The 21,302-nt window shown below is 44.1% G+C and overlaps 1 protein-coding gene and 1 long non-coding RNA gene across 5 annotated transcripts in view; one reads left to right on the top strand and one right to left on the bottom strand.

Moving 5' to 3' along the window:
• MACROD2 (mono-ADP ribosylhydrolase 2) overlaps positions 1-21,302 on the bottom strand; it is a 1,889,921-nt gene that overhangs the window by 487,436 nt on the left and 1,381,183 nt on the right. The gene's annotated exons all lie outside the window — the stretch shown is intronic.
• LOC140687369 (uncharacterized) lies at positions 12,365-19,927 on the top strand. Of its 2 annotated transcripts, none has more exons than XR_012061621.1 (4): positions 12,365-12,413; positions 15,257-15,322; positions 16,160-16,344; positions 19,578-19,927. It is a non-coding gene; the product is annotated as an uncharacterized lncRNA (long non-coding RNA). The 2 variants fall into 2 exon arrangements; XR_012061622.1 differs by lacking the exon at positions 19,578-19,927 and adding an exon at positions 17,781-17,893.

Genomic DNA, 21,302 nt, shown 5'->3' on the forward strand with positions numbered 1-21,302 from the left:
TTTTAATGAGTCCTTGTCCTTTAAAGCCCAAAGTCCGGAGGAGGAAATAAGAAGAGGTGACACAATTCAGCAGGACGAGTGTATTAGGGATGTGGGGACACAGATGAAGACAGTTGAGCAAGAAAGGGCTGGCTTTCTAGGAAACAATAGAATGCTTGGGGAAGCTGTAAGCAGGGAGCTGAGGAGACACTGTCCTCAGAAGCAAGCTGTGAGCAGCAAGGACTTAATGGAAAAGGTGAGGGAAAGCGAAGGGGGAGAAAGCAAAGGGAGTCCCTGTGGGCTGCAAAGGAAAACAAGACAGCCAAGGTGGGCACGTGGGGCTAGGGGTTAACCACAGGAGGTTTTTTCTATCCAATTCTTCCCTGAGTTTAACACATAACTTTGTAATCTCCCCTTGATGGGCTCCAGAGCCAGAAAGATAATGTGCCTTCCTCCCCTAACGCAACCTCTTCCTGACTTTCTGGTTCCGCCTGGGGCTTCAGGTCTCTCCTAGTCCCTGCGCCATCTTACTGCTTTCTCCACTGGTCCTGGGTCCTACACACAGCATCCCTCTGAGGAATCTCACACCACCCCATCCTTCTCTTCTTTTCCAGTTGATCTCATCCAAGGTCTGATCAGCTTCACCCTGTCAGCTGCAGTTGACTTGTAACTGTGCTCCTCAGTCCTCCCCCTTCCCCAGTCTAGCCTGCACATCACTTCCAGGTGAGCCTCCTGAAGCAGAGTCACCACAACCTCACACAGAACAGTGGCAGCCTTGGTTGCCTCTCCAGCTCCTACAGAGTAAACTTCAGCTCCTTAGCTTGGCCTTACACACCCCAGGGGGCCTTTCTAGTTTTGCGTCTCAGTTTGCCCTATTTATTCTCTTCCCACAAAAATTTTCTCTTTTTGATATGTTTAAGGTGTATATGAATCATAAAATTATAGGGCTATATAAAGCTAAGAAGTACTGTAATCACGCTCAGTGGCAACGGCCATCAGCATTAACCTTTAAAGGACATCAACTCCGCACAGACAAATTACGCAAGTTCTTCCAGAACCATGGCAACTATGGTCAGTTGGCAATTACTGGTGACCTGGTCACTTTTCCACATTCATCAATACCTCTGGCACTAAGTTGCAGTTTGCTCACCACCTCAAGGCTGCCATAACCCTGGGTGACTGCAACATCCATGAAGATGACCCTCCGCCCCAACACCTGGCCTGCCAGTTCCCAGACCTGGCCATTTTTGACAACCTCCACTCTTCCTCCTCCCTAGGCCACACCCTGGACCTTGATGGAATATTTCCACCCAAAGCTACTCTCTCAAAACCTGTGCTTTCTTTAGTTGGTTCAGCTACTTTCCAAGGAATGTCCCTTCCAAGCATGTGAGTCCTGCTGTGCCTTCAGACCACTCCCCAAGTTAGTGCTAAGCTCTGCCCCGAGTGGTCCAACGCTCCTCCAGCTCATGCTGTATTGCTCTGGGCTTTCTCATTCCAGTTACCTGGCCTTTCCTCTGTCCTTTGGATGTGATATGTTCCCTTGAGCCTTCCTGCCATAAGGCTTTGCTCATGTGGTTACCTCTTCCTGAAATGACATGTCTCTCCTCTTTTCCTGGCTTCTTTTAGCATCTGTCCTCTGCCCAGCCATCACTCCTCCAGGGAAGGCTCCTCTGATTCTGATGACTACCCACTTCATGCTTTCATAACACCATGTACCTTTTTCTCAAGGCACTCACTATAGTTGCAATTTGACATTTATTTATGTAAATAGGAGTTTGGGATTAACATATCCACACTACTATATATAAAATAGATAAACAACTGTATAGCACAGGGAACTATATTCAGTTTCTTGTAATGAGCTATACTGGAAATAATCTGAAACAAAATATATATATATGTATGTATGTATGTGTATAGTAATCACTTTGCTGTACACCTGAAACACTGTAAATTGACCACATTTCAATAAAAATATTTTAAAAATCTCCATAGAGTGACAGTCCTAAGGAGGCAGACACCACATCTGTTTCTCCTCACTGTATCCCTAAAACATTGCTGATACACGGTCAATAAATCCGTGTTGAATGAATGGATTGTGGATTCATGAACATCGTATTGACAGCAGGAAAGGCTAATTACTGGAGGTCAAGGGTGTTTAGTCCTGGAGTGTGGGGATGGCCAGGGGAATCTGAGATGTCCAAGCAGAATGACATAGCCACATTTTCCTATTTCATTCCTGAGGGAAAACTACTGAGAAGATGAGTATGAGAAAATATAGCTCCTGGTGGGAAGATGTGCTGCAATTAATTAAAAGGGGAGGAAAATATCAAGACAAAAATCCCTGCTTTTGGTGGCATACAGACAAGTAAATAAATGTAAGTACACAAAGTAAAGTATGATGTGCAGAGTAAGCGGCAACCGTGCGACCCTTTGTCCACTCAGCTGCAAACCCCAAGTGTGGCAAGTAAGACCAATGAATAAGCAAGGGCAGATTTTTGCCCAGGGACGGGCTTCTGATGACAGTGAGACCTGCTCAGGAGATCTCAACTATATTCTGGTCACCGGGGGACTTTTGTTCATAAAAGCAGAACAGCCACCCAGAGGGGAGGCTACAGACAAGCTTCAGATGAATCATTGAATTAGATGCCATAGAAAATCCTTCCCAAGTATGGGGGTCAATGAGGCTGAACAAGCCATTAATAATTCAGGGCCAAGTGTCCAGGGAGTTGTGCGTGTGTGTGCCCAGATGTGCATAGAATTTGCTTCTGCTGTCACTCCAAAGCTGCTTAAGTTCCTCGTTCATTAGGTTGGATTATTAAAACTAACTTCAGTTGTTAATGTCAAAGCCAACTGATACAACATACACAAGATTCTTTAAAATTTACTTTTGGGTTGAAATTGCTTACTAAGTTTTACATATGTGCATTTGCGTATGTGTGTATATACATAAATCATTCTCCAAATCAAGATTTCAACATTTCTCACACCCACAAAGCTCCGTTGCCTCAAGTCAGTATCTGTCCCCTGAAGGAACTACCACTCCCTCCTGCATTGTCATAGTTTTGTCTGTTTTTCTCCTTCGAATACATGGACATCACAATGGGCATAACTTCTCGTCTGTATTTTGTTCACTGTTACGCCTGCCTGGCTCATCCATGTATCCGTATATCCATGCTGTATCCGTACATACAGCAGAAGCTCATTCTCTTCCATCCTGGTGTTGCATTCCACTGTGTAAACACTCCACAATGTAGGTCCGTTCTAGTGCTGATGGACAATCGGGTTGTCCCCAGGTGGCGCTATTGTGAATAAAGCTGCAGTGAAGATTCTCATTCTCTCTGCACGAGGTGGACACAAGCCCTTGTTTCTGTTGAGCATATGCCCAGGAGTCAGGGCTAGGGGTTCTCCAGATGTTTAACTCTAGCAGGTTCTGCCAGTTCTCCAAAGATGCTCTGCTGGTTTACAAGCCCACGAGAGGTGCATGGAAGTTTGAAATCATGTGTTTATCTATCCAGTTAGTTGACATGTCAAGGTGCACTTAATTATGCGTTCTTGGCCACACTTAAAGCCATTACAGATAGCTTTAGGCTGATCAATACTTTTAGAGCTAGAAACTCAGACACGTTTTATGGCTGCCTGTCTTCTCTCTGCAAAGCAGTAAGGACTTCAACCGTGCGGGGACAAGCTCTGCCAACAGAACGGCAAAACAAAAGTGGGACAAGGGGGGACCAAAAGAGGCGAAATGAAAGAGAAAGTTGAGTTTGCAACGCTTCTCACCCCTGGTAAATCAAATATCATTTTAGATAGCCATTTTCTCTGTTATTGAATCAGTCATTTTTTTACATCAAGTTGCAGAAAGATACAGTAATGAACACTCATTAAAGGTTCACCCCAGCCACTGAATTGTTTGTTTGTTGGAACTGATGAAAACCCAGAATGTTTTCAAGACAATCAGAGCGAATCTGGTTTTGACCTCACCGTAGACAACTTTCCTCGCTAGCTTTCAGTCCTTTCTTGTGCTGTTGTTGATAACCCCGCAATATCTTTGTCTGTAGGCTCCCGTGCAGAAACACATTTTGTTCCTGTGTTATAAAACTCAGCTGTACCAGGTAGAATTAGGCCATGCTCTGAAACATTAACCCCCATCTACCATTTATAGTCTACCCAGGGCCTCTCTCCTGAATTTCCCCCAACCTCCCCACCCAACCCAGGTTCCAAAAGTCACCTGTGCTTTAACCGTGGATGCCTTTCCAGCAGCCCAGAGCTCAGCGTCCCAGCAATGCTCACACATGTAAAGACTATTCTTGATGTGCTGAATCAGTGTAATTTCAGCTGCACAATTTCTTCCGTAGTCATCTTCATCTCAAAGGGTGTTTAGTCTAGACTCTCACCCTACCCACCAGGGCACTTGGCCCAAGGCTGTGATAAAATCCTACAACTTTATGGAATCATAAATCCCCAAAAGTACATCGCATACTATTTAGAAAATGGTTGCCATACTAACCAGCCCTCAGGGTGACTATAAGCACCAAATTGGTCTGAATTGATATCAATATCCAGACGTACATAGCAACAGTTTTTTCTTTTAAATCAAACTCTCTTGAACTCTGTACATTAAGTTCACACCCACTTTAAGCCCCCACATCAAGCCTTTAATGAGGAAGCATGTTTCTGCTTTTTTCTATGCACACACACTCCAAGTCAAATAAAAACAGTATGCAGTTGTTAAACATGGGGGTTTCAGCACTGATGAAAATCTAAATGGGAAGGATGTTATCACTGGGTTTATTGAAACGTTAACATCAGTTGAACTGGGGCTGCCAACGTTGATGTCAATGCACAATTACACTTTGCTTGATTTTTCAGAGGCTATACTATTTTTCTATCTTAGCACACAAGTTCTGGTATGGGGACCAAAGGATCATGAAACACTTTACAAGCGCAGGTAAAAGGAGATGAAATATGAGATGAATCGTGTTTTTCTCAGAACATTCCTCACCAAGCCCCTCACCCATCTCCAAGATGGGGACGGAGACAGACAGACACACCCGTCCTGGGTGAGAGGAGGTGAGGGACACGGATGGAGGGTGTGGAGGGCATGGGGAAGTACAGAGCAATGAATTTACTTTTTTTAATCATCAACCCTCTCCCCTAGGCCTCCTTCCAACCCATCAAAGCGACCGACAGCGTGGTGAAATCAAGCTACCCGAGAGAAATGAGCCGAAGGAGCCTCACCGTTAGGAGCTAGGGCAGCCACTCTGACAACCGGGGCTGAAGGCTGGGTTTCACAAGAGATAAAGCAGGTGAAGTAACAGGAGTGACACTGGCCCCTGGGACTGCAGTGAGCATGGTAGCAGAATGTCAAAGAGGGAGCCGCTGCCCCCCCTTAGGAGAGCAAACAGACACACAGGAGGCAAGAGTGAGGCGCCTGCAGCCTGTCGTTAGGACGGTGGGGTCTGAGCTGTTGTTTGGAAGGACAAGGACGTGCTTGTTGTATGCGTGTATGTACAGAGCATGGCTTGTTAACCAGCCGGATCACCAGAGCAGATGACGCCCTACGTGTGCCCCCGCGGCAGGTGTCATCCTCACATCCTGGCTCAACTTACAACCGCCGGCACCTGCGGCCTTTTAACTGTGGGTTCTCACCGCCCACCTGTGGAGTGGGTCCAAGGTGTCTGGGACTCAAGGCCGCCATGAGCATTCTTCAGCCGTGATTAATGAGAGGTGGTGGGTAACGGTCCCAGCTCGCTCACCCCCTCTATCCTCACTCCAGCCCAGTGCCCTGCAACTTGTTCCTCTTCCCATCTCCGCAGAACGGGTGGACATTACGAAGACCCCTCCCTCAGGTGCCTGCTTCCTGCACTGCACTGTGTTGCCCAGTGGGTTGATGCTTCAGGCATCCACAGCGCAGACTGCTCAGGAATGTTCTCTCTGTTGGCTTCCTTTCTGTATCTGTCTGTCTTCCCCACTCCCTTTCCTGAAATCACCTCCCTACTGAACTACTTGCCCCCAAACCCTGACCTCTGAATCTGCTTTAGGGGGAAGCCAAATTCCACCAATAAAATCAACATCCACTCATGACCCTGAGAGAAGGCGGGGTCACGTCTTATCTTGAGAGCACTCTTTCTCTGAACTTGTCTAGTTGCCATCTCTGGCACACGCATGGTAGAGAAATGACTTATCAATGACTCAGTGTTGGGGAAGGAAGAGTTGGGGAGCTCCCTGGTCACCAGCGTGAAAGCAAAGTGTTTCCTTTGGGGGTGCAAAGGTGGTATAGGCTTGGCTCCCACTGGCATATAAAGCCGTCCCCACCAGCCAACAGTCTTGAGATAATAGTAAATCATTGCTGTTATTGTTGCTGCTGCTGCTAACATTTATCAAGCAGTTATTACATACCAGTCACTTGTATTTACATGAATCATTCTCTTATTTGCTCTTCACAACAACCCAGTGAAAAGAAGGGATAATGAAGATGAATTGGCTTGTAAATGGACAGTGACTTTAGCTCACTGAGGGAGGGGTTGGTCAAAAACGACTAATTTGAATTTAAATACTGCCTAGAGGTATGCAAAGTAAAGTCTGTGCTACACAAGCTTCAATGGACCTCGTATCACTCACTAATGTGATAAATGTGATTTGGACCAGCGTCTACTTGAAGAGGATGCAGTGATACTGTCTATGGCCATGGTAGGGGGAGCTAGGCTGTTGTTAGAGTTGCCACCTCCGTCTTTTACATCAAATAGCCCAAAACCTCAAAACTCCCTCCAAGATGTCTATCACTTTCTCATTTTGTAGAAGCAAAAATAAAAATAAAAAAAAGACTGTCGGGGAACTCAAGCAAGGAGCAGAGCCACACCCCAGCCTGGGTCTGCCTGACCCACCTCCAACCACACCCTAGCTCAGTGCGTGGCGTACTGTTCGTCCTCACAACCCTGCTCCTTCTGAGACTCCAGTCCTGGTGCAACACTGTTTCAAGCTCCAAAGAAAGGAAATCAAATTGGAGGTCCCTGTGGTCAGAAAGCTTGTCTCTGAGCACCAAAGGACAGAGCCTCCTGTAAGGGCCACACCCAGCAGACCCGGAGCCACCAAAGTTCAGCCTCTGTCTCAGGTGGCAGCATCCACTCTGATATCTAATGTCTTCATTGCAGAGCATGAGTATGGCCCAAGGAGCCCCTGGAGATCACAGAAAAGCTGGTGGTCCTGACGGTGCAGTGATTGCTCAACACGTAGGTGCCACCATTCTGGACACAATTAGAACCCGTGTGTTTGAATCTCACTGGCTCACAACTGAGCTTCTGTGACATCACGCCTTTCCCCGTGACCCTTCCTTATCCCTTACTTTATTCAACTTCACACTGATTTTTCTAGCAGAATCTCTAGGGTTGGTCATGCTGTAAAAAAGGAGAAGGGAAATTCTCCACTTGTTTTACCCTCTTCACGCCCATTCTGTCATCTCACCGGACATCATGGGGCCAGAGCAAACAACACCCCGTAAATCCCACCATATTCAGCCTCGGCCTTGAGCGACTTTTGCTTTCACTTATTGAAAAAAATTGTGAAACTGCCGTTTTCCTTTCAAGCTTTCTCTCCCCTGCTCTGTGACACAGGTACGAAGGAGCTGGATTTTTATGGGACACAAGGTTACCATCTACGCAAGCCTCATTAGCTTCTCAAACTTATGAGCACCCGTGTCTATTTCTAAGGGTGTTTTTTAAATCATCTTTTTGCCTAAGGAATTATAATAATGACCTGAGAAATGGCTCGTGAAACAAATTCTCTTCTGTGCAAGCTGTTACTACCACCCTGAATAAGCCTCCTGAGAGAGAAGACGAAAGACCTCATAGATTCACCTGGAAAAGAATTTTTATACAATTCTTTTTTTTTTTAAAGAACATTTTTCCTACAGGGTAATCTAGGGAGTTCATTGAGGACATCATATTTGAGTAGAAGAGATTTATACCGGGATCTGTGGAGAGCTGAAAATGCAGTTTCTACCTTCTGAACTTACTTCCTTTGAAATGGGGGCACTGCATGTGCATGGACCTAGTGGCCAGCCATCTTTCCAAGCATAAGGCACTTGATCCCACGTGCCTCCTAGGAGCCCCCAGTGGCTTCCTCCACACTTCCTCCAGGACCAAAGCTCAAAGTCCTCATGTTGGCTTAGGGAGCACCTACTCTGCCCTTATCACAATCCGAAATGACATCTGTCCCTCTGCTGGTTACCACACACTGACCCCACTGGAATGTAAGGTCCAGGAGGCAGGACCCTGGTCTGTCTATTAATTTGCCCACTTTCAGGACTCAAAGCAAAACAGGTACTCAGTAAGATGGAAAACAGGAGATATCAAGGTGCTCCAGTGTCCTGTGAGCCTCCCAGCATACTGCAGAGACTTTATGCCACCCGACGCCTAGGAAAATCAGCCTGCTCATGGGAGAGAAGGGGACGAGCTAGTTCTGTGCTGTTCTTTGGTGGCTGCTGGCCAAGACCCTCGTGTGTGTGAACTGAGAACAACCTGAAGACATGGACTAGGAGAATGAGAATGAGGTCCCCTTGGTTTAGGTCTGATAAACACCTTCTGTCACCCTCCAGTAGGCAGAGCACAGGACACATCAGCATAGAGGGTCTCTTAGCTTCCAGTGCCTCACAGGCATGAAACAACTTAAGCCCCAAGAAGCCGCCTTGATGCCCCCACCAGCATAGACAGTGCAAGATCCTCCTGAAGGAGCCACGCTGAAGATGGTCACAGCTCCCAGCAGCATTAACCCCAATCACCAGATACAGGAGAGGATGAGTTAGTCCCCAAGCCCCTGACTATTGGCTTTTACTCTTCAATGGCCAGTCCAGTTCCCTGACGGCCTGAGTGTGTCCACAGCCCTCAAAATTCCAGGAATGCCTCTGAAAAACTTCTCAGCGGCCAGTTCCACTGTGATGACACTCAGTGTGGAGAATCTCTCCTCCTTGCATTTGACTGTTACAGACCTTAGCTGCAACACCCTACCTGCTGAGGTCTGTATGCACTAGTGTCTCAGCTTTAATGTGTGGAGTTTTCCTAAATAGGGACGGTCTGGTTGGTGGAAACTCTTCAGTTTGATAGAATTTACAATGGCAGCCACTCCTTTACTGAGTCAGAGATGAACAAACTCTTAGGTGCTAAGACTGATTAAAAATAAAACATCTGATATAATTTTTTGACAAAAAAATACATTATCTGATATAATTAAAGTCCACTGGAGGACCTTATCCTGAAAATAACTTTCAAGAATATTCTGAAGGGTATCAACTGAAAATTACTCTTTTAAGACAGAGGGCAAAGTTTCAAGTTTGATGTGACAAGTGGATGCCACCATCAGATGGCCATGTCATTTTGAGAGTTTAGTTTCTGAGCATGCAGGATCAGATTAACATCCCCGGTTCTTCCTTCTTCTTTGCTACACCCGTCACCATCTGGCTTTGCAGAGCCTGACCCCATGGGGGGAGTGTCTTTTTCTGCCTCAGTGATGTTGAGTTTAGCCGTGTGACTTGCTTTGGGCAATAGGATGTGGGCAGGAATGAGGCTTTAAAAGCACTTGCTGGCATAAAAAGACAACACCCCAGGTAGGCACTGCCCTTACAGATTGGCCCCTGAAATGAGACAGGTGGAATGGACTGAGCCCCAGTAGAAGCCTGGAATCCAGGTTGACCAGACCAGACCTGGCTTCTATCAGGTCAACCACAGCCAACCTGCAGAACCGTGAACAAGAGCGTCAGGGCTATTTGCTGGCAGCCACTGGGTTTGGGGGAGCTGTCTGTAATGCAGAAAAATCTGAGTGATACACTGAGTGAGATGCGGTAGCGTTGGTGAACAAATGGCTTTTCTGAAGTCCCACTGAGGCTGCACAGCTCCCAGGGGTGGATTTTATTCCTATCTAGGTCTTTGCCATCTCTGGAATATGGTTTCACCTGTTTACCATCCCAGGTAGAAATAGCATCTACATAGTAAATTCTCCACTCCAGTTCAAGGATCCAAAGGGCACGGGAACTGGTTTAAGAGAAACCCTGGGGTAAGGAAGTCAGAAGAGGTGTTGGCATCAGACCTACTAGACATTGCATCCTGCCCTGAAAACTGTGTGAGCATGGCACACATCTATTCCTTAGTGTCCATGTCTGCAGTGTGGGGTAAAGCTACTCTCTTGTCATGAAGATTAAATTGTGTAAGTTACCTTGTTCCTCTTGCTCCTCACAGGTTTTCTTGTTTTGGCCCCTTTCCCTATATTTACTCTGCTTACTTAAAGATGTGAGAAAGCCAGAAGGAAGCCTGAAGGTAGGAGTATGCCAGGCAGCATGGGAAGCCTGGAAACCCAGCCGTGGGCTCCAGGCTCTCCAGCACCCCACAGGGCAGCATTCTCAAGTGCAGGCATGTTCACTTTTCAAGATTAAGTACGGTCTCACTGTTTTCCCCCAATAACTCAGGAGCAGATTTACATTACCAATTTTTCCCCAGAATCCCTCCCTGATACAAGAAAATACAAATTTTGGTAAGAGAAACATGTACCAGATAGGCAGATTTTCACAAGATGACCTCATTTATGGCTAAACCTCTGAAAGAATTGTATCACACTTGCTGTAGTCTAAAGTACCAGCCTCCAAAAGAGCTTACTAATTTGACATCCTCTCCCCTAGGCAAATCACCACACTCTGGATTTCACAGCATCCCAGTCATATGAATATATTTCTTTAAAGAATTTAAAAGGAATTTGGAGTGGCCTAAACAATGGACTAATTCATTGCGTGTATGACTTTTTACTATTCTACCTAGACCATCCCCTTCACTGGTTTTTGGATTTCTAGGTTTTCCTCGAACATAAAATATTGCTCCTCAGAATACCTAGAGAGATGTAACTGGAGGTGATGCATGTACCATTTCCTTCAAACAGACAGAACCTGGCTCATTCCTCTAAACCACAGTGAGGCACCTGGGGGACAGTCAGAGTTTGAGGGCTGATAGAAGGAAGAGACCAGAATTGCAAAGCAGGAAGACAGCATTTCAAAATGCAAATTTCCCACCATGCTCATTCCTGTTCGTCTTAATAATGAATGACAGGATTTCACAAACCATGAGCTCTAGGCCCAGTTTGTGCTGGGATAATGACATCCTAGAAGGGCACATTTCTCATCAAAAATCAATTTGTTCTCCTGCTTGAGCTGTAGTAAGCAAACACATGATAGCAGGAAGTTGTAATGCGCCATGAAAACCTGCCGGGGCCAGCAGAGAAGTTTGGGATGTGCATTTAGTGGTAATGAATATCCATTTAAACATACATGTTGAAAATTTATTCTGATGGATCTCTTTAGGAAGTTGTAACTGTCATGCAGACTCAGGTATGCCTGGTAAAAATATAAGGTAGATGTTTGCATAGTAGTTCACTTATATAACACATGACAATTTTCTTAAAAAGTAGAATGGCATACTGGCATGTAAAACCCTAGGAAGTCATCACTCCTTCCTAACAACTGAAAGGCTGAACAAACTGAAAAAAACTCAAAAAAAGCCTCTTAGATGGATTATATAGGAAAATGAAATATTCAAAGATGGCGGCTACTTAATCACTAAACTTCAGACGTTAATATCACCTACTAAAAAGACATAAAAGAGAGCTAAAATTCAGAAATTATAAATGAAGAGAAGAAAAAGTAAAACTTGCACATTTCTTCAAGAAATACTTCTAGGCACTTTTGTGTGATTTTCCCACATACTTATTAAAGCCACTGCTTTTACTGTACTGCACCCTCAATTGAAAAACAAATAACTTGATATTGCTTTTGACTAATTTCATTGTAGTCTGTGTAACTAATTGATTACTTTTAAAAATATATGAATAAACTCTTTACTCCTTCTGAAAAAAGAAGTGAGGTCACAGGGCAAACCACCATCCCTTTAAATTGGAGAAAGAGATGAATCCAGATATTCACAGCTTACCAGAGCAGAAACTCCTACACAGAGATCTCCACAGAAAGCAGTACCATGATAGGAAAACCTAAACTGTAATTGAGGAATTGTTGGAGCTTGGAGTAGACGACTCTGTGTCAACTTCAAAAAAAGATATCCAAAAGATATCATTGAAAAAAAGATAGCCAGTTACCTGACCATCTAAATGAATTTAATCAGGAATAGCTGAAGGAATTGCAATTCAGGAAAAGCAAGCTCTGGCAGACCACAGGAAAATCCGGAAAACAAAGAGGGCTTGCTTTTATAGAGAAAAGGGGGATTTGGGCCAGACTGTTCTAAGTGAAAGTTCATTGGAGGAAAGTAAGAGTTCAGGGTGGTGATGTCTTCTCATTGGCTGAGCTGCAGCATTTTCCATTGGTTGGGTTTGTTGCTGGGCAACAAGAATATCTTCCTTCCTCTTGCTGGGGGAGTAAAGCAAAGGCATCTTCTTGCTGGAGTTGCAAGGTAGTCTCTTTCTGTTTGGCATAACTGACAATGACTGGCAGAGCATAAGAACTCCTCCCACAGGTCTTCCCAGCTCCAGTTTTAGTTGAGGTTTCCTTTATCAGGTTTTGCACCTGAAAATTAAAAATTTCACGGGGTTGCTGAGTCTTGGGGTGGCCCCACACACTTTTGTAAGTTTTCACGTTGACCAGGTTCTCACGGTGAACAGAGAGAAAAATCTCCTCCTGCTATCTGCAGGGGGAAAGGAGCTACTCTGAAATACACCAGTCTGCTCTGAACAAGGCCTGCCTTCAGGAGAAACTACTTGACCAGAGCCTAACCTGCTGGGCTTATTTAGAGCCTCACTACCTTAGGGAAGGTCAGATGCTACTCCAGGTAGCTCTAGCCAGCCACCTGGGGGAAGGGCATTCAACTCCAGCCTACTCTAGTTATCCCATCCACCTGGGGGGGAGAGGGGACCTAAGAAGCAGCTGTGATAGTCACAGTTCAGAAGTGCAGGCTCAACAAAGACTGAGACCTAATTACAGGACCACAGGATGCTTCCCCTCCCCCCTACACCTCACCACCACATTACTGAAGGTCTATTTACCCGGTTCCATTTATCCACTACATCATGACCAGCTTTCAAGGAATAATTACAAGGCATTCTAAAAGGCAAAAACAAACAAACAAACAAACAAAAACCAAACAAACACAGACTTTGAAGAGACAGAGCAAGCATCAAAACCAAATTAAAAAAAAAAAACCTCATATATAGTAAAGACGTTGGACTAATTAACAGAATGCTGAAGATTCTAATGGATAAAGTGTGTAGCATACAAGAATGGATGCACATTATAAGCTGAGAGATAGAAATACTAAGAAAGAATCAGAAATGCTGGAGATCAAAACCATTACAATATAAATGAAGAATGCCCTTGATGGGCTCCTTAGTCGAGTAGACACAGATGAAGCAGATCTCTGACCTTAAGGGCATAGAAGTTTTGATAATTAATAGAAACTTTAAAACAGTGGGAAAACAAAGAGAAAAATATTTTTTAAGAAAGAGCAGAATATTGAAGAACTGTGGGACAACTACAAAAGTTGTAACATATATGTAATGGTATACCAGAAGGAAAAGAAAGAGAGGAAGGAACAGAATATATTTGAAGCAATAATGCCTGAGAATTGCCTCCAAATTAATGTCAGATGCCAAACCACAGATCCAGGAAACTCAGAGGATACCAAGGAGGACTAAAGACAAAACAAAACAAAAACAATAACCAAAAAAAAAAAAAAACTACACCTAGGCATATTATATTCAAACTCCAGAAAGTCAAAGATAAATAAAAAATCTTGAAAGAAGCCAGAAGGGAAAAAAACTACCGTACATATAGAGGCTCAAAGATAAGAATTGCACCCAACATCACAGAAGCCATGCAAACAAGAAGAGAGGGGAATGAAACATTTAAAGTGTTGAGAGAACAAAGCCACCAACCTAGAATTGTGCACCCTGCAAAATTATCCTTCAAAAGTAAAGGAGACATAAAGACTTTCTCACAAACACAAATTGTGGAAATTTGTTAATGGTGGAGCTGATTTTCAAGAAATGTTAAAAGAAGTTCTTCAGAGAGAAGGAAAACAATATAAATCAGACACAGATCCACATAAAGAAAGAAGAATATCAGAGAGGGAATAAGTGAACATAAAATAAAAAATTTCACTGTTCTTTTCTTAATTGATTTAACAGAATTTTTTCAAAATAATAATAGCAAAAAAGTATTCAATGAAATACATATGTGTATATAAATATTCACATATGTAAATGTGTATATATAGAAACTCTTAAGAGACAACATAGGAAAGAACCTAGAAATCATTTGTATTGTGATGACTTTTAGATATAACACCCAAGGCTCAATTGATGAGATAGCATCATTAAAATTAAAAACTTCTGCTCTGTGAAAGACATTGTCAAGACAATAAAAGACAAGCCAGACAGCGAGAAAATATTTGCAAAAAATATATCTGAAAAAGGACTGTTATCCAAAATATACAGACAACTCTTAAAACTCAGCAATAAGAAAGGGAACAATATGATTTAAAAATGGGCAGAAGACCTGATCAAAGACCTCACCAGAGAAAATACACAGATGGCCAATACGCATACGAAAAGTTGCTCCACGTCGTATGTTATCAGAGAATTGCAAATTCAAGCAATAATGAGATACCCATATGCAGCAATCAGAATGGCCAAAATCTGGAACATTGACAACCCCAAATGCTGGTGAGGATGTGGAAGAACAGGAACTCTCAGTCGTTGGTGCAAATGCAAAATGGTGCAGCTACTTTGGAAGACAGTTTGGCAGCTTCTAATAAAGCTCAATGTACTCTTAACATATGCTCCTGCCGCCATGTTCCTTGGAATTTATGCAAAGGAGTTGTGTCCACACAAAACCTGTGCACAGATTATTTGTAACTGCTTTATCCATAATTGCCAAAATTCAAAGCAACCCAAATGTCCTTTAGTAGATGACTAAATAAACTGTTATATCCAATCAATGAAATATTAGTCAGGGATAAAAAGAAATGAGCTATCAAGCCATGAAGAGACACAGAGAAAATTTAAATACATATTGCTAAGTGAAAGAAGCCAATCTGAAAAGACAGCATACTGCATGATTTAAACTAGATGACATCTGGAAAAGACAACACCATGGATGTGGTAAAAGGATCAGTGGTTGCAAGGGTTTGTGGGGAGGGACGGAGGAACAGCTGTAGCACAGACGATTTGGGGGCAATGACATTATTCTTTACAATAGTGCACTTGTGGATACATGTCATACTTTTGTCCAAACCTACAGAAAGTACAACACCAAGAGTGAGCCCTAATATGAACTCTGCACTGTGGGTGAGGATGATGTGGCAATGTAAGTTCACTGATTATAACTCATGTACTGCTCTGCTGTGGGACTTTGATAATGGTGGAGGCTGTCTGTATGTGGGTGCAGGTGGTATAAAGGAGATCTCTGGACCTTCTGCTCAGTTTTGTTGTGAGTCAAAAACATCTCTAAGAAATAGTCTATTAAAAATAAACTAAAATAAAGTAAATAAAATAAAACAGCTCTTAGCATTTCCAGCTGCTGTTTTTAGCATAATTTCTAAAGAACAGTTTACTCACCAGTGGCTTCAGTGTTCTTTTGGAATCCTAAATTCCAAACTCATTTTAAGAAATATATTGAAGCCATTCCTGTGTGACAGCAGACACGAAAAATTCCAACTCTCTCAGGCACAGAGTCCTGGTCATTACTATGGAATGTTTTATCAGACACAAAACTCTTCTTTGTGTAATGTCAGTAGTGGCTTTAATAACATATTGAATTTACAAAGCACTTTTCACGGACATCAGGAATTCCCTTTAGTACTGACCGTTGCATTTTATGTCATAATTATACACAGGCATATTTCTGACATATAATAAATACTGCATTCCCATTAAAAAATGTAGAATGGTCTACCAATACATGCAGTATGGGTGAATCTCAATACTTTGAGTGAAAGAAGCCAGACACAAAGTTATACTGGCAAGCAAGAGTATTTACATGAAGTTCATGAATATGCAAAGCTAAGACGTTAGAAATCAGAACAATGGCTGTTTAAGGAAGCTTGGATTGAGTGGAAGGGGTGATGATGGAAGTTTCCACGGTGATAGAAATGTTCTACATCTTTACTGGGGAGTTGGTTACACAGGGATGTGGTTTATTCAGATCTTCCCTCCTGACTCAGAAGAAGCTGTGAAAAAATTCTTTCCAAATGGTTCGAGTGCCCAGGATGCGTCACAGGAGTGCAGGTTGACTGCCTTTATTTAATGCCTGGCACTCAAAGCAAGTGGACAACTGAAGTTTGAGAAGGAGATTTCCACTGTTCTGATCTGTCTGCAGCAGCGATATGGGTGAGCATTGCTTTCACAATCTGCATTATTTTTGTAAAACCAAAAAATGGGGGGGTGGGGGGAAGCAAGGATGAAGAGAGTACAAATTCCCTCGGCGGATGGCGGGGAACACAGAGGGTGAGAATAACCTGTGGGGAGCCGCGCTGGCGATGGGGAAGGGGCCGTCAGCCCACGGGGCGGGGGGACAGGTAGAGGCAGGAGGTCACTGACCCCTTCCCCTGGCGGGAGCGAGTGGAGCAGCCCAACACGCTCATAATCGACAGGGTTAGAAACAGCAAATCCAGAACCGGGACAGCCGCAGCCTCAACATAGTTCTGAAGCTTCACGGCTCCCCTCTGTGTCGAATTTTGATTTTACCAAAGAATTAGTAGCAGACCACAAAACTGAAAGAACCTGGGTTTCCCTTTAGGGATAGGGAGGAAACAGGGAACTGTGGAGACCATGGCCTTCTTCTCAGCCAGACGTAGTGAGACAGGAAGCCCAGGGTGACATGGGTGGTGGCCGTTCTGAGAACAGAGGATGATGGGATCATGCAAATGGTCTGAATTAAAGAAGATGAGAGCAGGATAACTCATCCTTGCTCACCCCTCCCCCAGCTCACCACTAGATGATGATGGTAGTGATCATTCATTAAGCTCCCCCCAAGCCCTTCTGTTCCTACTGGGGTACATTTTCTTAGGGGAGAAAGTTATTTTAAAAATGTTTCAGTTATCAAAGGAGTCATCTCATAAATAGGCCTGTAGAGAAAAAAAGACGAAAGACATTCAAGATGTCATAGCAATCTGGTTTAGTTGGCTTCTCCTCAAGGGCAGAAGCTACCCTGTTCTCAGGGTTGATGTCTTCCTGGTCACCCTCTGCCTTCATCCCCGTCAGTTCCTTCGTGCACGCTGCTAATCCCCATATTACACTGCATCATTTGTATGCTGCCTAATAAGTGATAGGTTTTTAAAAGGTGTTTATTTTCTATAACTTGGGCTCTCTAACTCGAGCCTGAGAGGAGGCTATCTCTGGCTTTCTTTCTGGAACCATAGTATTTGGGCAACGTGCTGGTTTTAGGAAATGCTGAGCTCAGCAGTGCCATCCATAGGATTCACAGCTCAGATTCTCTTTTAAGTATGTGTGTGTATACATGAACGTATAACATATATTATATATAAATACAATATATATGCTATATATGTCATACAGTAGAATTGTGTCATTTACTTCATTTTGGCTCTTATTATCTAGACTAAAAGGGCCTTGGCCAGCCTTTGCTTCATGTTTAAGAAACACATGTCATTTGGGCACCAATAGATCCACCAAGGTATTCAGACACCAAACTGGTCGGATCCTGTAGACACAGCTCCTCTCTCCGCAGGGACACAATGACATGAACCCTTGAGCCCAAACCATCACATTATATAAGATGGCATGTCTATTTTCATCTCTCACAGATAAAATCTGGAGTAGCACGCTAGCTGAACGAGAACCACCGCACTGCAGTGCATTAACTAAAGCATTTTACAAATAAATATTAAATATGCAGATTCCTTACTTTCGAAGAATGGCTAGGAAAAGCAAAGTGTGACTGTCAGCACCCTGGCAGGAAACCTGACTTGCTTGGACGGTTTAAGTACAGAAGTTTGAAGAAGGGACGACGTACAGAGATGTGGCAGGGTTGAAAGACAAGCAAGATACAATGGGGCACCCAGAGACCAACAGCAGAGAAAAATGTTCACATCCTAGAGGCTGGAAAGAGTGTCACGGGAACTGAGGGTAAGAGAGCTGGAGCCGTAAAGCAGAGGCTGCCCTGTGAACCAGCCATGGGGCGGGGGTGGGGCACAGCCATGGCCAGAAGACCCCAGCCAGAGTGGAAGGTGGGGAGGACAGGGGGTAGGGAGTTAGGGGAGCGAGGGTGCGGAGGTGGGGACAGGTGGGAAATACCCTATCACTTCCTTCCACCTTCCCCTCCTGCAGTTTACCCGATCCTCTCCTCCCCTATCAGCCAAACCCCAACAGAGGCGACGCAGCAAGGACTCTGGGGTAGCTCGGAGAGAGCTGGACAGAGAAGAAGGGGCCCAGGACAGAGTTGGGTAAACAGAGTAACCGACAAACAGAGGGGTTGTACTATCGTAAAACACAACCCTCGTGGAAGTCCGTCCATTCCGTTATTATTTCTAGAGTGTTCCTGACTTCAGACAGAACTCCAAAGAGAGAGGAGTGCACAGAAATGGCACAGAAGCCACGGTTTTGTCAGGGAGACGGCCAGGACTGATCACACATGACTGGTTTATAAGCCACAGGTCTGGGTACTCAGGTGGACAGTGGGAAGTGGTGTGCCCCAGCTCATGCCAGCATCTGCCCAGTTTTAGGGGTGGGAGGATAGGCTTGTCGCAATTGGGTGGCAAGCTGGTTTCTAACAGAGTTAGTCCCAGGTTCCTGGACTGCGACTTTGCTTGTTCTATGAGCTTATCACTCACAAGCTGATATTCACAGTCCATGAGTAGGCAGTGGACAGAGATTTCCTTGAAGCTGGTGGCAATCACAACCTTTACATAATCAGCCAAACTACGGCTCCATCAGAGCCTTAATCACGCTCTATTCTGCACTAAAGTCTCCTTCAGAAGCCGATGATTCTTTTAAAAGAGCAATTAATTTTAATATCATGTTTTACATTGACTGTTTATTATTTTCGAATACTTTAACCACAAAATGGTCTTTAAAACATATCTTTACATATTTACGGGCATATGCATATATATATATGTATGTATCTTTTCCAACACCCTAGGGCTATTTTAACAGTCAGAGGGTGTCAGGGCATTTAGTCAAATACCATTCAAGGGCATCAAACATTTGTACGACATGTTCAAATCAAGAGTAGCAGCTGGTGCAGAAAAGAAAGAGCATTTTCCAGGTTTCTCTTAAAGAAGAGGCACTCAGCCTTCTTAAATATATTCTGAAGGCTAATGTATCCAGCAGAGCAGAAAGTACAGTCAAATACACAACGTGTCTGCCAACAGCGGCCCAGCACTTGCTAAAGTTTGTGGCTTAAAAAAAAAAGGCAGGGGTAAAGAGTATCTGGTATTTAACAAGTGCCCCCCAAGGCCAGGTCCAGTTAGATCCCCAGCAAAGCAAAGCCATGCCACATTCATCACATTGTCCCCTCCGAGCCCCTGTCAAGAGAAAACTGTCACTCAGGTGTCAAGAAGGATTTGTGAGAGTTAATCTGATTTTTTTTTTTCTTTCAGGACCAGGGATCACAGTACCTTCATGAAGGAAGTCTTTAGTACTTTTCCAGTGCACTCAATTTTCTGCCAGACACACGAGCCGGCTGTTTGACATGAGCACAGCCTGCAGTGCCCGTCTCTCTTTTGTACTGATTCCTCTCCTGACCTAGAGAAGGCATTCTGAGACTGCAGAGGGATCATGGACAGAACGCCCTTTTGCCTAGTGACGACTTGTATTTCTGATTGACAGCCACCTTGCACCCAAACTGCCTGGGACCTACATACAAAATCTCTTGAACCTCTTTCCTGGAAATAGCATTTTTTCCTTCCCTGCAGTGTTAATTTAGGAATTAGAGAAAGCATGGCTGTCAAATGGCCAACTTCCTTATTTACTGTGACATTCACAAGCTGTCACACTCTGTCACCCAGTCCGTCAGGAAGTTTTTCCTAGATGTCAAGCACTGGGCTGGAGCCTCTGGTGAATGGGAGAGGGTTTCAAGCTTCAAAGAACTTGATAAAGGGGGAACACACACACACACACACACACACACACACACACGAACGCAGACATGTACTTATGCACTGTGGCAGGTAATGTCAGTGCTCCACTTACCTTTCCTTGGTTCACCCTACTTATCACCTGCATCTTTGGTGAACAGTCATGGACAAGCCCATGACTTCCTGTTTCATGCACCTGTGTCTCTCTGAGCCTTTCTCTGGCCTCTGGAGAGGGCAGGAGGTCCTCAGCTTGAACAAGTCAGACATCATGGGAAGTTAATGCCCCTAGCGACAGTCCTTACCCAATGAGTGATGGAGTCAGCAGACAGAGAACCTCCTTTCCTTGACCCTCAGCAGCATGATTATGAAGCATGACCCATATGGTTTCTCAGAAATCTCTGTTGGTTTCCTACCACTGCTGAAACAAATGACCATGAACTTCGTGAATTAAAAGAACACAAATATATTATATCTTACAGTTCTTTTGGTCAAAAGTCCAAAATAAACTTCACTGAGATAAAATCAGGGGTTGGCGGGATCGCATTCCTTCTGGAGGCTCTAGGACAATTCCATTTTCTTGCTCTCTCCACCTTCCAAAGGCTGCCTGCACCCCGGCTCCTGGTCCTTTCCTCGAATCTCTGTGACATCTGACTCCATCGCCCCGTGTCCTTCCCTCCTTCTGCTTCTGTTGTCACTTTGCCTTCTCTAACTATGACCATTCTGTCTTCTTCTTATAAGGATCATTGTGATTATATTGGCCTCACCTGAATAATCTAGAATATTTTGCCATCTCTATGCATAACTGAATATCTACAAAATCCCTTTTGCCAAGTAAGGTAATACATTCAAAGTTTCTGAGGATTAGGATGCAGACTTCTTTGTGGGGCCGTAATTCAACCTACCCCTGTCTCTAATAAAAATGAGCCCCACTTGCCCGTGGCAGTCAGTGCTTCACGAATGAACCCTTCCCTGCCTTTCTCCCCTCCTGTTTCACTTTTCAGTTCACCAACCAGTGTCCCTGGGATTACTTCTTTAAATTTCTTTCATCCAAATTAGAAGACTCACTCATGCCCATCAAGTTATTTTATAATACAGGAGGTGTCTAAAGGCAGAATCTGATAAATAAACAAAAGGAACTGAGGTACTACAGAAATTCAGACAGGGTGTGACCAGTCCAACTTGAATTCCAGAAAGTGCCATAGAGAAGGAAGGATTCAAGTTAGACTTCAAAGAATGAGAACACTGTTC

Source organism: Vicugna pacos, chromosome 19, assembly GCF_048564905.1.
Source record: "Vicugna pacos chromosome 19, VicPac4, whole genome shotgun sequence".
NCBI lineage: Eukaryota > Metazoa > Chordata > Mammalia > Artiodactyla > Camelidae > Vicugna > Vicugna pacos.